General features: G+C 41.8%; 1 protein-coding gene across 1 annotated transcript in view; it reads left to right on the top strand.

Annotated features, from left to right (window-relative positions):
• The first annotated feature begins 223 nt into the window (after positions 1-223).
• The window catches only part of plekhf2 (pleckstrin homology domain containing, family F (with FYVE domain) member 2), a 35,293-nt gene continuing 20,796 nt past the window's right edge, over positions 224-14,720 (top strand). The window contains exon 1 of the mRNA XM_071519476.1: positions 224-362. The gene's annotated coding sequence lies outside the window, so the exon portion shown is untranslated. The remainder of the gene's footprint in view (positions 363-14,720) is intronic.

Here is a 14,720-nt window from a genome sequence, read left to right as displayed (position 1 = left end):
TGTACCACATGAAAGCTGAAGTAAACGGTATTGTCAGGTTGTATTTGCCACCTGAAAGCTGAGATGAGTGGCAATTTCCAGTATTTGTCACCCGAAAGCTGCGGTGAGCGGTATTTTCCAGTAGGAAGCCTCCTATCTACCATGTTTCCTACAGGCCGTGAACGCAGCGCCGCGCTGCCCAGCCTGTCAGCGGAGCCATATTGTTATTTTATTTCCAGGCAGGAGAGTTTCCAGCCGCTGTCGCTGTCTGCGGACACAGCGGCCAGGTTGGGAGGGAGACACACTTTTACCGACTCTGTCTGGAATACTACACAGTTTCACATTACTTTAAAAAAGTTGCCGGACAACGAAGCTACCGTCGGGTATGTATTTTTCCTCGATTAAACTTGTCTGTGTTGATGTGTTTCACAGTTCGGGCATGCTAACTAAAGCTAGGCAGGTTGCTAGCGTTACTTTTTTTTCCATTCATGCTAACGCACGCTAGCTGGCATTGGGTAACGTTAGCCAGCTAGCATAGCGTAGCAAAACCTTGAATGCGATTTTCCCACAGTCATAAAGTGGACAAAATATAAGCGGCTGTCTGTAATGTGACAAGTAATCAGAGGGAATTAGCGTAGTCAGAATTAGCAACAGATGAGTATTGTTTTGGAGGCGTCGGCTAACTTCTGTACCAGCTGGCTAACGTGAACTACACACCAGATTGGCAAACTTGGGCTGCAACTTAGAAAGTCCTGGATCTACAAACGCGGAAACCTTAAATCGTGTTGGTAAGAAGTGTTTGTGAGTTAAGATAGGGAAATTAATTCACGATGGCTCCAGCTACATGGTGTGTTACTCCTGAATGGCTCTCCACGGTCAGATGGGAATCCTGTGGCTCGGGTCAGCGTTGTTTATTTATGTCAGGTCAGGAGAGACTGGAAACTCACCATTTGTCAAATGTTCCACGGCTTATGTAACGTTAGGTTAGTCGTTAGCATTGATTTATGAGTCATTATACAAGTTGTCCAGTGAAGATGTATACATGTTCATTATATGCCATATTAGTTAGAGTGGGGGGTTAATATCACCCAGTAATGAAATGCTGGTACACTTGTAGGCGGGTTAGGTTTGTTTTCTCTTCCAGCCACTTTGGCAGGAAACCTACCATCATTTGGAAGTCTTATTCTATAAAAAAGTTAAAGTGATGAATTAGGGCTGGGCAATATGGATAAAATCAAATATCGCGATATTTTTGACCAAATACCTCGATATTGATACTGCTACAATATTGTAGGGATGACTATTGGTGCTTTCACGAAATATTTACACAATGAGATTTTTGATAAATAATCATCAGTAATGTGGATATAATGACTATGTGGGTAAAGGCAAATAATAGAACAGCTAGAACAGTCTGGTAAGTTCAGAAAATGACATCACTGTAATGCAGCCTTTAAAACCAGGAAAAGACAACACTTATAACCATATTATGATATCCAAAATCTAAGACGATATCTAGTCTCATATCACAATATCGATATAATATCGATATATTGCCCAGCCCTATGATGAATCCTGGCTGGTGAACGTTTCCCCCCTCAAAAAGTCAGTTTCCTACCCTTCGGTCAGTTGTAGTGTGGTTACACAAGTCTTAAATGCTCAAATATTTTACGGTTAGTTTAAAAATCCTCTTGACAATGTGGTCTTTGTGCCTTTTGAGGTCAAAGGCTAAGCACATGTGGTCCAGCTAGCTGGTATTAAGCCAATTATCCATTTTCTACTAACCTGCTTTCAGTATGTTATTCTTAACCCTTTGCACTGGCCGCATTCCTGCCAATCGCAATATATGTTTAGCTGTTTACCTTTACAGCGTATTTGCTTGAAACTTAATGAAGTCAAGCGTTCCATCAAAGCTTTTTTTCATAGAGACATGAGCAGCGTTAATTAGATCTTACACAGGATCTGGTGTAACTAACTGTTGTCTTATGGTGTTAAACTGAACACCAACATAGAAACCTGGGTGAACGTTGGAGGAAATGATGCTCTGGGTGAGATGTTAATGTGTGTTTCTTCACCTCTGTCATCAGATATAGAAGTGTGGGGTGGTAATTAGCTTGTATTTAATGTGACAAGTCTTGTAGGACGTCCACTTCGCTCATACGGATTTACACAGACAAACTAGGGCTGATTATGGCTGCAGTCTGTGTTAATGTTGGTATTTTAGGCTTATTGCATTGATGTTTTTATCCAGAGAAACGTCAAGTGAGTGAGCAGGCCGGGGGTTCAGAGTCTGGTTCAGGGACTCTCTTACAGGACACATGACTGCTGTGGTTATCAAACCTGTGATCTTTTTGGTAATGGGATGTTTCTGTGACTAAAAGGCCGCTCTGCTCTTTATATTAATCAGCATCTGATGAAGCAAGATGTTGCTCTCCCTGAAACTCTCCATGTTGTCTGAACTTGTGAAATTGGCCACTTGGTGCAGTTAGGAAAAGTTTTTCAAGTCGGGGTTTAACCTAAAGGTGATGGTGCACAGGGACAAAAAGTAAAGATGGAAAAGTTTAAATAGCGGCTTGCGTATTGGGTATTCTCGCATTATTGTTATTCCCTAAAAGATTGAAAGTTTGAGGCAAGTAGTACCAAGTAATTCACCAGACGCTTCCTGTCAGGGTGGGAAATTACCAAATGAAGCAAATGAAGAACAAGAAGCCTCTGGGTTGTGACTTGCAGGATGGGAAACTAGCATTCTGAAACACTTGGGCAGGTAATGGGTCATCCGTTGTGATTTATCAGACACTGTGGCGATTGGATGAGAAAGTTTCCAACCCGGCAAGTCAATCAGCAGAGGTTTCTTGTTCCTATTTTTTGTCTTGGTGTGGTAAAACCAGTTCTCCCGGAGCTAAAGAGGGCGAGGCCAAGTGAGATGAGCTACCTGCTAGGTTAACAGTCCCCCCCCCCCCCCCCCTCCCACACACACACACACACACACACACACACAGGATGTCTGGTCTGGGTTGCTGTAATCCAACACCCATGCTATAATCCAATATGGCTCTGTTTATAAATGGCTGCAGATTAGAAGCATTAGAATATGTGACTTCCTCTCCGACACGTCAAGCTGTTTACCTTCACGTTAGCAGCTGAAAGGTGTTTACTGCCCTCGTCCCAATAAAGCTGTCAGCTGTAATTTGTTTACAGCAAATTATGGCAACAAAATGCCGAGTACAATAAATATCCCAGATTTTGTCTCAGAGACTTTGATGCGGAGACATATCAGCAGCTTAGAAAGTACATTCTTACTGACACTTGTACCACAGGAACAACAGGACTTTACATGCCGTGTAATGGGACGGTAGAGTTTACATATGACTCTGCATTGAATACCCAAAGTGGTCATTTACTTGAGTTTCAGTGTAAGTCAGAATTTCACTTCTGCTTTCTCCATGCGGCCTGTGGCAGGTCACTTCATGTCATACTCACTCTAGCTTGTCTCCTGTGTGTTTTAGATTTCCGCTCTAATTAGTTGGCATACATTTATTTCACCTTTTTGCAGCTCACTTCAGTGTTTTTGGCTGCTTCACCTAAAGCTCGGAGACGGAGAGAATATTCCTCCACAACCGAGTGTCCGCCCCCACTTCCGCCGTATCTCATTAATATTCACGTAAGCCCCTCCCACCGACGCTTCCCGCCCCCAGCTCTCGGTTTCATTCAAAAACACGTCAGCACACGGAAGCAATTCGCTCTCCATTCCACTTCATGGCGTCTTTAAAACTCTGCCACTGAGATGTTTTTCTGTCAGAGTTTGCTTGGATCCGCCTGACTGACAAGCCAGCAGGAAGCAACGTGGTAAAAAAAACATATTTCCAGTGAGTTGCACAGTCTCTCTACTAGGGATGTGCGCGATTAGTCGACTAGTCGTTTAAACGTTTCTGCCCTCGCTAATCGGCACCAGAAATACTAGTCGGTTAAAATAATTATTAATAATATACAAGCTGTTGCGTCTAAGATGTTACGCAGCCACCCGCCCGCGTTACACCCGGATGTAAAGGTGGAAAGTGGGACCGGACAGACATGACATCTCGTAAAACCAGCAAAATATGTCGGCTTGCAAGTCGCTATCTCTGTGTGCCTGCAACATCTGAGCCAGCTGAGAGAGTTTTTTCAGCTGCTGGACTTACTGTTAACAGACTAAGGTCTCGCCTTTCACCCGAACATGTTGACATGTTGATTTCGCTGAACAAAAATGTCAGTCGAGTAGGCCTACCACGTTGTGTGTGTGTGTGTGTGTGTGTGTGTGTGTGTGTACCTGCTGTTTGAAGCTGATTGCCAACAGCACGCCGTTGTTGAATAGCCTAATAATCTAATGTCACGTCGATCATTAACGGTTTCAAATGGCTCTTAAAGAGTAACTAAACCCCAGAGTTTTAGCTGGCATACATGCAATATTTTTTCGGACAACATTTTAACCTTATAGATTAAACTGTACTAATTTTTGACTGTTTTCGGAGTGTTTTCTTACTTTTAGACTAGTCGACTAGTCTAAATTTTTGTTTAATGGACAGGGAAATTAGTCGTTAGGAACATCCCGACTCTCTACCAGACCGATGCAGGTGTGTTGACAGCGCTGCATCACGCTCTCAGACACGGAGCAGGATGTGTTTGGTTCTCTCTTACCTGGATTTGCATGTGTCTTCCCTGCATGACAGAGAGAGCAAGGACAGCAGAGTTGTTCCGATACCGATACCAGTATTGGAAATGCCTCCGATACAGCCTAAAATGCTGGATCGGGTGTCGGCGAGTATGTGAGTCTATGCACCGATCCGATATCACGTAATTTATTAGCCCTGAAAAAAAATCAACTTTAAAGTAGTTTCACCCGGATAAAACGGCCGTTTTCCCGGAAATCTATACTTATATACTAAATTTATACTGTTACTGTACTATTTAAAATTTTAAATGTCTTTTATTTTACTAAATTGTGGCTGCACTGTAACAGTTTTTTAAAGGAATTGTTATTTCTTCCTAGATTTATTTATTTATGTTCTTTTTCAGTTCTATGGCATTCATTCTCTGTATGTATTTGTTCATGTTTTACAAAGGGTTTAACCTGAGCATACAACAATGATAGCAATTATATCACACCCATACAGGGTTAGTAGAATACAGATGTTAAAAAATAATAATAATATATATATATATTTTTTTAACGCACTGGTATCGGATCGGTACTCGTTATCGGCCGATACGCAAGTTCAGCTATCGGAATCGATATCGGGAAGGAAAAAATGGCATCGGAACATCTCTAAAGGACAGACATTAAAGCTGCACGGGGCAAGATTTGGGCAAGCTTAAATCACAAAGTGGTGCTGCTACAGAGAAGAGCGTCCCATCTCCTTAAAATAAGACGCTGTAGATTCACCCTGTTTGCCCAAATGAAGTTCTGGGGTCAGATATGGACACTGCTCTGCCCACAGAAAGTGACGAATCGAAACTTAAAGAGTGAAATCAAAACTGTCTCCTAAACGACAGCAGAGGAAGCTGGACTCTCCAACGATAGATCCTTTCCTCTCTCGTCTCTTTGGTTTCTTTTCCTGCTTTCCCCCAAATCGGCGATTCTCTGTGATCTGTTGCTCCGGTAGAGGAGACTGGAGAATTGTGGGGATTTCTTTCTCTCACCATTCACTGCCATTGTATGGAGGAACAGTCTGAAAATCACTTTTAGCACAGAAACGAATGCCAACAAAGCAAATTCTGATAATATATATAAAAAAAACTAGTCATGCTGCTGAATTGTGTTGAAGTGAATCTCTTTAAGTTTATTAAACCTTTCAGTTTGAACAAGTGGAACACTGAAATCCAGTCGGAGGAAACAAGGAACAAAGAAAACTATACTTTTACCAATAATTGTAAATAATTGGGAGACAGGACTTTGAAAGTAGATTCTGCCAATCTATAAAACGAGTCTCTCATCTTTTTTCGCCTGTTTACAATATTTATAACAATAATAATAATAATAAGACTACCAAAGTTCAACATCACCTTTCCACAGCTTTCCTCTCTACCTGTCGGGTTATTTGCATTCAAAAGGCTCAAAGGTTAATCTGCTGCACACATGAGAGCAGCAGAACGAGGGAAACAGATGCAGCACATTCCTCAGTGAAGCCGTCCTGTCGGTCCCGTTTTACACACACCTCCCAGAATCCTGTGGAGGAAGCCCTTATGCTATAGAATGTGTTCTATACTACAGGGCAGGATTTAATAAAATATTGTCTGGATATATTGGCAAATTGATATCAGTAGAACCCTATCAGAGATGCAGAGGCAGCTTGGTTCTGATCAGGGGAAGGAAACAGACTTATTTGTTTATTCTTTCCAAAATTCACGGGTTACTTTCACTGTTTCATTAGCTAAATCGATTTTTTTTACAACAGAAATTGATCTCTACATAGTGATGGTTACTTGTTAAAGCGGCTGATAGATAGATAGATAGATAGATAGATAGATAGATACTTTTATTAGCCTAATCCCGGAGGAAATTTAGGCAGCCAGTAGCTTAAATACGGCACACAATTAAATACACACAATAAAAATTAACCTGAATGAAGTAACTGCACTGTACATAAACATAAGATACTAAAAACTTTAAACTACTTTAAACTACAAGGTCCTGTACATATGGAGTAGATGAATAATGGTAGAGTAGACAGCCAAAACGTACCTGCATTTGGTGGCAGGTGTGCGGTCTTGATTTAATAATAACTTTATTTAGCATTTTTTCGAAAACAGAAGTTTACAAAGGATAAAATAATACAAGCAGGGGAAACGGAAAGCAGTTAAGACGACATAACATAATGTAAAAAAATAAATGCCGTACCATTCCACATTTTATGGATATATATAGTGTCAGTGTCAGTTTTTTGGTGACTTTTTTTTGTCACCTGCTTCCGCTTTGTGCAGGTTTGTATTATAGCAACAGTGCCAAAGACGGTGTTCTTTACTGTGATTTGGGGTACAGTGACGCCAACTACTGATTAGAGCACCTGTAGTAGCATTAAAGAATATCCTTCAGGTTGTTTTGACTTTTTTTTTACAACAGTTGCCAACTCTTGTGAAATGTCTGTGAAGTTTTCTCCAAAGTAGAGTACATACTGTATGTAAAGATGAGATTAAACTTCATTGATCCATGTGGAGAAATTGGGGCACTGCAGTAGTAAAAATAATGGGATACAACGGGGAAAGAAAAATAATCTAAACAAAGACTAAAACCCCGGAGAAAACAAGAAAGATCACCGCCTCGCTGCCTGGTTACCACAGAGTTGGCGTAGCTGATCAGGTCCAGTTAGTCATTCTTCACAGGAAGTATCAGCGCTGTCGGAGCGTGTCTTTGACCTGTCAGATCGCTCGGCTGGATCTACAAACTGGATGACTAAGCTGTTGAAACCCGTGTGAGTGACAGAGGAAAGTGTCGAGGCTCCTGCCAGTGAAAGCAGAAGTGAGCAGGGAGCAGATGATCCTCCGGGCTGCAGATTCACTGACTGGACAAAATCTCAACCGTTTTTCCCTCTTCATTCATTCAGCAGTGGTGCAAGAACACTAGTACCACCACTAGTAGATAACAGTATCATTTGGCTTAATTTCCCTGTAAAATACAGAGAGCTGCAGCCCTAATGCTTCAAACCAATGTTTTTATTATGATAAAGTATCCAAAGAACAGTTATTTTGGCCCTGCATCCTGCACTAGAACCCGGACTTAAGAATAAAACACAGGTGTGGAAGCAAGACTGAGGTGGTTTTCACACTTGGTGCTTTTCCTTGAGTCTAAACCTGAGCTACTCTGGTTTCACACTGTGTTATAATTCTGTCAAACTGCGGTACGTTTGCATAAAACATTCATCATCAAAGTGAGTCAGTCAGATGCAGTTTATCGGTGAAAATGCCACATATGGATAACAATGTGCGGCTCACGTTCTCTGCAGTGATTTTGTTTATTTGGTGTCACTATCAAAATGTGCACAGCAGTGAGCGACACTGTGCCTCACATGCAGTCAAGACTGCACTGTCCCGTTCTGAACCGGACGACATGGATATGTGGAACAAAATCAGATGTTACCTACATGCAAGTTGTATTGCTCAAATTTGCCCAAATTGGATTTTGTCAGGGTCCAGATGCCTGTGCACAGCCACTTGTAATCAGGTGCTGGTTGGTCGCAGGAATACAAAACGGTTCATATAAAGAAATTATCCAACTGCACTCTGTGAGGCTTTGCTGAAAATGCAATCATATCTTTGTTTTTATTATAGCATTTGCAAATAGGATTATAAAAGGAGTCTTGCAGTGTGTGGCTGGATAATTTCTTTATATGGATTATTATGATTATATTGTGGGTAACATGCAAGTGCCGCAAACTCAGCCTGTTTAAAAGTAGCCAGGAAATGAATGGACTTTAGATGAGTGGTTTCTTGAGTCGCTTGTGGTGTGATGGCTCAGTAATCTTTTTTTTTTTTTTTTTTGGTCATTTAGTCCAGGTCATTTAGCAGGTGGGAACCCTGGTTTATATGCACTGTCCACCTTTGAACCGGATGACATGGATCTGTGGTACAAAATCAGATCCCAAGACATGTGACCAACATGCAATTTGTTTTGCTCAAATTTGTTCAAATTGGCAGCGTTGCAGTAAGTAAATCTCACTGTATTCACGTCAATATGTTTCAGGCAAGGGTTAAATTGCCTTTGGCTTTTTTTTTTTTCCTGCGCCGTCATCTTCTGAAGACATAGTCGCGGAGTTGCACCAAAATTACCGTCATCTAAAGAGCTAACCCTTGTTACTTTGCACATCCGTCTTTTCAACATCACTGTCAGTTCATATTAGTATGGGACATGGGTTAGGCTGCATCCTTGAATAGATATGAGCAGTCATAAAAAAATATCAGATATGAGCAGCAGTTTGGATTTGAGCCTGAAGGTCTGCAGTGTGAAGAAGGCCCACAATTACATCACTGCCACATCAGCTTTAGAGAGGAAATGCAGATTAGGGCCGCCGCCTCTTTCCAGGACTTGGACTGACCAGGTGAGTCCAGGTGAAAAGGTGGTGCCTCTCCTTAGTGATTTCATCTTCTAAATCCACTTTGGTCATGAAGGAGGAAGCGTAGGCGAAGGGGAGGAGACTGGTGAAGGAAAGTTAAGCCTTGAGTCAGTTGAGACAGATTGTATCTCCCAGTACAAAAGAAGAATTAAACCAGTAGGAGGTATTAAAATGTTAGTAAGGTTGGCCTGATATTTTGCACACGTGCTGTGGGTATCCAATCTCTAACTCGACTTTCACGGGGGATTTTGCAGCCGTCTCCACTTTCCACTCCACTTTCACATTTCCTTGTTCCTCATAAGTTGGCCTGGCTCTACTGGAAGTCATCTCTCTGCTGACGTCGACATGTGGCCTTAAAAGGGAAAGAGTTCGGTTGGGAAGGTCTTTACTCATCATGCTGGTCAGCATTTGACCCTGAAGCCAGCTGAGGTCATCAGGGAGCGACTGCTGGAAATGACTGTTCACTCTGGCCAGTCACTGTTTTCTAAGATTATAGTAGCTAAACTTAGACTTAACAAATGTGTTGTGTGGTCATATCATTAATTTAGACTTTGCGCTTACCTTTTATGGGATTTTTTACTGTAGTTTTAATTGCGTAAATCACTGTACATTTGCAGCTTTTGTTTGTCTTGGTGCTGCTTTCTTGGCCAGGTCTCCCTTGGAAAATATTTTCAATCTCATTGGGACTACTTGCTTAAATATATTAATTGGGCCAAATGAAAAGAAAGCATTTAGTAATCCTTCCCTTTTAGGCCGTATATGACACACCAAACTCCTTTTACATTTCACAAGAGCGAGAGCGTGGACTGTGTTGCAGAAGCTGTAATCCCAGTGCAGCTGAGCTGTCATTTATCATGGGGTTTGGTCTGTTATTACTGTGATTATTACCCTGGGCCTGGTACCAAGTCACTGTGTGGTTTTCAATCTGTTTCGCTTGCTTTTGATTCCTTCCCTTGAAAGCTCTGGAGAGCAGAGTGTTTATGTGATTGAAAGTTATTGTGATGAGCTGAGAGGCGTTTTCCCTGTTCCTGCGTGGCGGTGGACTGTCTGGAAAAGTATAGAAATACATCTTGAAAAGTTTCAGAACTGTACAAGTAGTGTAGGGCAAAAACCTGTTTCAGTCACAACTCACATATGACTGCACATTTGATGCAAGTCTAGACCCGCTGTCATTTTTATATGTTGTGATATTTGTTGTTGTAAAGAATAATTCTAAACCATAGAGTAACATGGACTAGTTTAATAGATCAAATAGATCCACATTAGACCACAGACTGCCATTTGATAAGACTGCATCCCAAATAAACACATCTTAAACGCTTAACTCAAGCCTTTGCTATCAATTTTGACTTGTACTGTTATAGGTGCAGTGAAACATAAGAACAAAACGGTCAAACTGTCTACAGTCAAACTTTTAGGGAAGGAAGTAACAGTGAAATTAAACAATTCCTCATTTTGCTGGGGGGCCTCCGCCTTGGGCAACCATGAGCCTAGTCAACTGTCATATCAATAAGCCACAATTGGACTAATGAAGAAGAAGAACTGGGTAGTTAGCATGAACCACGATAGCCACCATGGCTGAACACAGAGAAGAGAGAAACTCAAACTGCACCGAGGGAAAAGACATCACAGCACCAAAGATGGAGACTAAATTAAAGATTACCACAGAGATCTGGAAAATGTATGTAATGTTTAAATGGAAAACGTTTAGGAAGCCTTGGCACAGGTTTTTGTTCCTCAAGGTACAAGAACCTGCCGGATTTCTGCTGCAAACCTACACTCACCGAGCACTTTATTAGGAACACCATACTAATACTGGGTAGGTATCAGCTTTCAGCTCAGTGTCAACCGGCTACCAAAGTGACATCCGTCTCCGGGTTCGACGTGTTGCATTCTGAGATGCTTTTCTGCTCTCCACAGCTGTAAAGAGGTTATCTGAGTTATTGAGCACATTTACATGGACTGCAATTAGGGCTGCAACTAACAATTATTTCCATTGTCGATTAGTCTGTCGATTATTTTCTCGATTAATCGATTAGTTGTTTGGTTTATAAAATGTCAGAAAATGGTGAAAAATGTGGATCAGTGTTTCCCAAAGCCCAAGATGACGTCCTCAAATGTCTTGTTTTGTCCACAACCCAAAGATATTCAGTTTACTGTCATAGAGGAGTAAAGAAACCAGAAAATATTCACGTTTAAGAAGCTGGAATCAGAGAATTTTGACTTATTTTTCTTTAAAAATGACTCAAACCGATTAATCGATTATCAAAATAGTTGGCGATTAATTTAATAGTTGACAACTAATCGATTAATCGTTGCAGCTCTAACTGCAATATTCCGATATTAACCCGATTAAGACAGTACTCTGAATAAGACACTGCCATGTAAACAGTATTTTCTGATTACCTTAACCCGAATAAGGTCATAGTCGGAGTAAGCAATAGTCGAATTAAGACGTGGAGTATTCTGATCTTAGTCGCATTATTGAACTGCATTGTAGACATGTCCAACAATCCAACTGTTTGACGACGCATGCTCTAGCTCCCAGCGAGTGTTGCTCAACTCGTTTACAGAAGAAAAGATGGCTGCCACCGGTAAAAACAAGTCCCAACATTTTGTCCCGACCACGGCAGCAACACGACAAAAAGGCTTTCAGGTTAAATTCCAGAGGGAAACTCGGACGTCGGGACGTAATGTGGGCGTGTGTCTTCAGTCGTTAATCGGACTCTGCTCTGTAGCATGTAAACGGGAATATGAATGGAATATTCTATAAGCAACTCATGTAAACACCTTAATCGAGATATTGTCTTATTTAGAATAAGGTCAGTAGTCGGATTATTGCAGTCCATGTAAACGTAGTCACTGAAGCCTTTCTGTCAGCTCCAATCAGTCTGGTCATTCCCCTCTGACCTCTGACCTCTGACCTCTCTCATCAACGAGGTGTGTCTGTCCACAGAACCGCCGCTCACTGGATGTTTTTTTGTTTTTCACACAGTTCTGTGTGAACTCTAGAGACTGCTGTGTGTGAAAATCCCAGGAGATCAGCGGTTTCAGAAATACTCATACCGGCCCGTCTGGCACCAACAGCCATGCCACAGTCAAAGTCACTGAGATCACATTTTTCCCCCCATCCTGATGTTTGATCTGCATGATCTTATGCATTGCACTGCTGCCACATGATTGGCTGAATGGATAATTGCGTGAATAAGCAGGTGTTCCTAATACAGTGCTCAGTGAGTGTACATGTAGGGCTGTCGCGGTGAAGGAATTTCCCCTGAGGTGATTTAGGTTGGCTCAACAGCGCGGTATGCGGTGTATGCGATAAGAAGTCGCCGGATGACGTCACATGCTAATTTGCATATCAATATATAACCTACTGTCTCCGCTCGTAGCGGAGGGAGGGGGGGCTGCACTGTGTGTGGGAAGCGCTGTGATCATTAGACCTCTCTGGATGACAAGCAAGAAGAGCAAACCGGCATCAGCCGTACCAATTTATTGGCAAATCCTTTGGGATTTTTTTTTCATTCTGAATGAAATCATTCCAAAGGAAGATCGCTACGCGAGTGTTTACATGAGCGCTAAATATAACGATCGCATTAAGATGTGTTTACAATACATGCTCCACAGTATGTAATCAGAATAAAAGTTTCTGACATGCGCAAAACACCAAATCCAGCACGTTTTTGAAAGATGGAGCTGTGTCGGTTATTTCTTTACTGCTGTTCTTTCTGATGAAGCAACAGCTTTATGAAAACATACGACTCCATAAGTGTCAGAAAAAAACGTTTTGTTTTGCCCCCGCAATGATTGGATCCCATTGTAATTTTCACCGCTGTAAACCGAAACTGGCCCGGGGAGGCGGAGTCAGGACTTGATGTAAAAACGGGCTGCACCGCCCACATGGAGCCCGAGCGCCCCGGGGTTCATAACAAGCACATCCATTCCAATCCTCCCGGAAAAAAGGGTAACGTCATTGACTGATTACAAGGCTCCATGTAAACGCAGGGGAAACAATACACTCTTATTGTTTTCATTATGAATTTATTCAACATTCAATACACACGCATTGAAGTGTAAAACAAGAAGTGCCTAGCCTCATGAGAAAAAGAAAAAACGTGAACATAGCGCGGTTGTGGCGGTTGCTTGCCATCCACCGCGGTTGGCTTGTCTATAGCGCGGTATTGCAATATTGCGGTTATTGCGACAGCCCTGTGTACATGCTCTGTCTGGTTCATGTCAGTCACTGTGTTTAGCTCAGAAGTTCCCACAGCTGCTTCAAGCTGAGAGATCCTCTAATTAACCCCCCCCCCCCCCCCGCAGGTTACAGCTTTGACACGCCTAATAGTCGTATTACATGAATTGTAATTAAAGAAGCAAGCCTGTATGATGGGAAAGCCAATTGTTTTTGTCCAATTCAAGGTGGAAAATTACCTCCAGCTGCCAGCCAAATACTGGTAAATTAAGTATGTTAGAGTATTTTACCCATTAGTTGTGCATGTAATCACATTTCGCGGTCCTGTTGTATTGTTAGGGTTCAAATCTACTTGTCTGGTAAAATAATGAAAGTGGCTGTATCAGGCACTGTCTGGTTCATGTCTAGGTCTTAGTCTACCCATGCTAGATCATGGCTGACCACTGTTTATCCATCAATCAATAACTGGATAGATGATGGGACCTGTTGTGATCTCAAACACAATCTGCTAAGTGACCAAAGTGCACTGAGAGAATGGCTAATGTGCTGTAGCTACTGTGAAGTAAAAACAAAATAAGATGCTTTGATGAGCTTTAATGACCATTAAATATAGCCTATTTTGGACGTATTATTATTGTATTTAAGTGTTATTATTATTGAAGAGGAGTCCAGATGCCTGTGCACAGCCACTTGTAATCAGGTGCTGGTTGGTCACAGTAATACAAAAGTAAAAAAATAAATTATCCAGCCGCACACTGTGAGGCTTTGCTGAAAATGTAATCACACCTTTGTTTTTCTTATAGCATTTGCAAATAAGATTATAAAAGGAGTCTCGCAGTGTGCGGCTGTATAATTTCTTTATATGGATTATTATGATTATATTCTGGGTGACATGCAGGTGCTGCAAACTCAACCTGTTTAAAATTAGCCAGGAAACAAATGGACTTCAGATGAGTGGTTTCTCCAGTCACTTGTGGTGTGAAGGCTCAGTAATCTTTTTTTTTGAGTCTTATTCCAGGTCATTTAGCAGGTGGGAACCCCGGTTTAGATATCACACCGTCACTCCTCACAACAGATTAACCTCCAATCCCCTTATCTGTGTTCATATTCACATTGCGGCGGTGTAATCCTGCCTGCAGACGGACAGCGTGTTGTTGGCAGAGCGGAGATGGGCGCTGTGTGCGGGTCAGACTCGAGCTGATAAAGATTTGGCAGAGAGGGACCTTGGCTGTCAAGGACTCGTCCCGTTTCACAGTCTGCACTCGGCAGAAAGAAGCTGACCGGGTGCCAGGTACTACAGCATGAATCAGAGAGAAAAAGGAAACTCCCACACACTGAGATGTTTAGTGTTTTTTTTTAGTTTATTTATTTGACAATTCACTTTAAAAGGACAATTCCGTGCAACACCAATGTACATGCACAATTAAAAGAACATCCAGGATAACACAAAGAAGTCACAGGACTTA

The sequence above is a fragment of the Centroberyx affinis genome, unplaced genomic scaffold, assembly GCF_046629955.1.
Source record: "Centroberyx affinis isolate AG114_WGS23_722 - 3 ecotype Tasmania unplaced genomic scaffold, CSIRO-AGI_Caff_v1 ptg000699l_1, whole genome shotgun sequence".
NCBI lineage: Eukaryota > Metazoa > Chordata > Actinopteri > Beryciformes > Berycidae > Centroberyx > Centroberyx affinis.
This window is presented reverse-complemented; position numbering and strand designations above follow the sequence as displayed.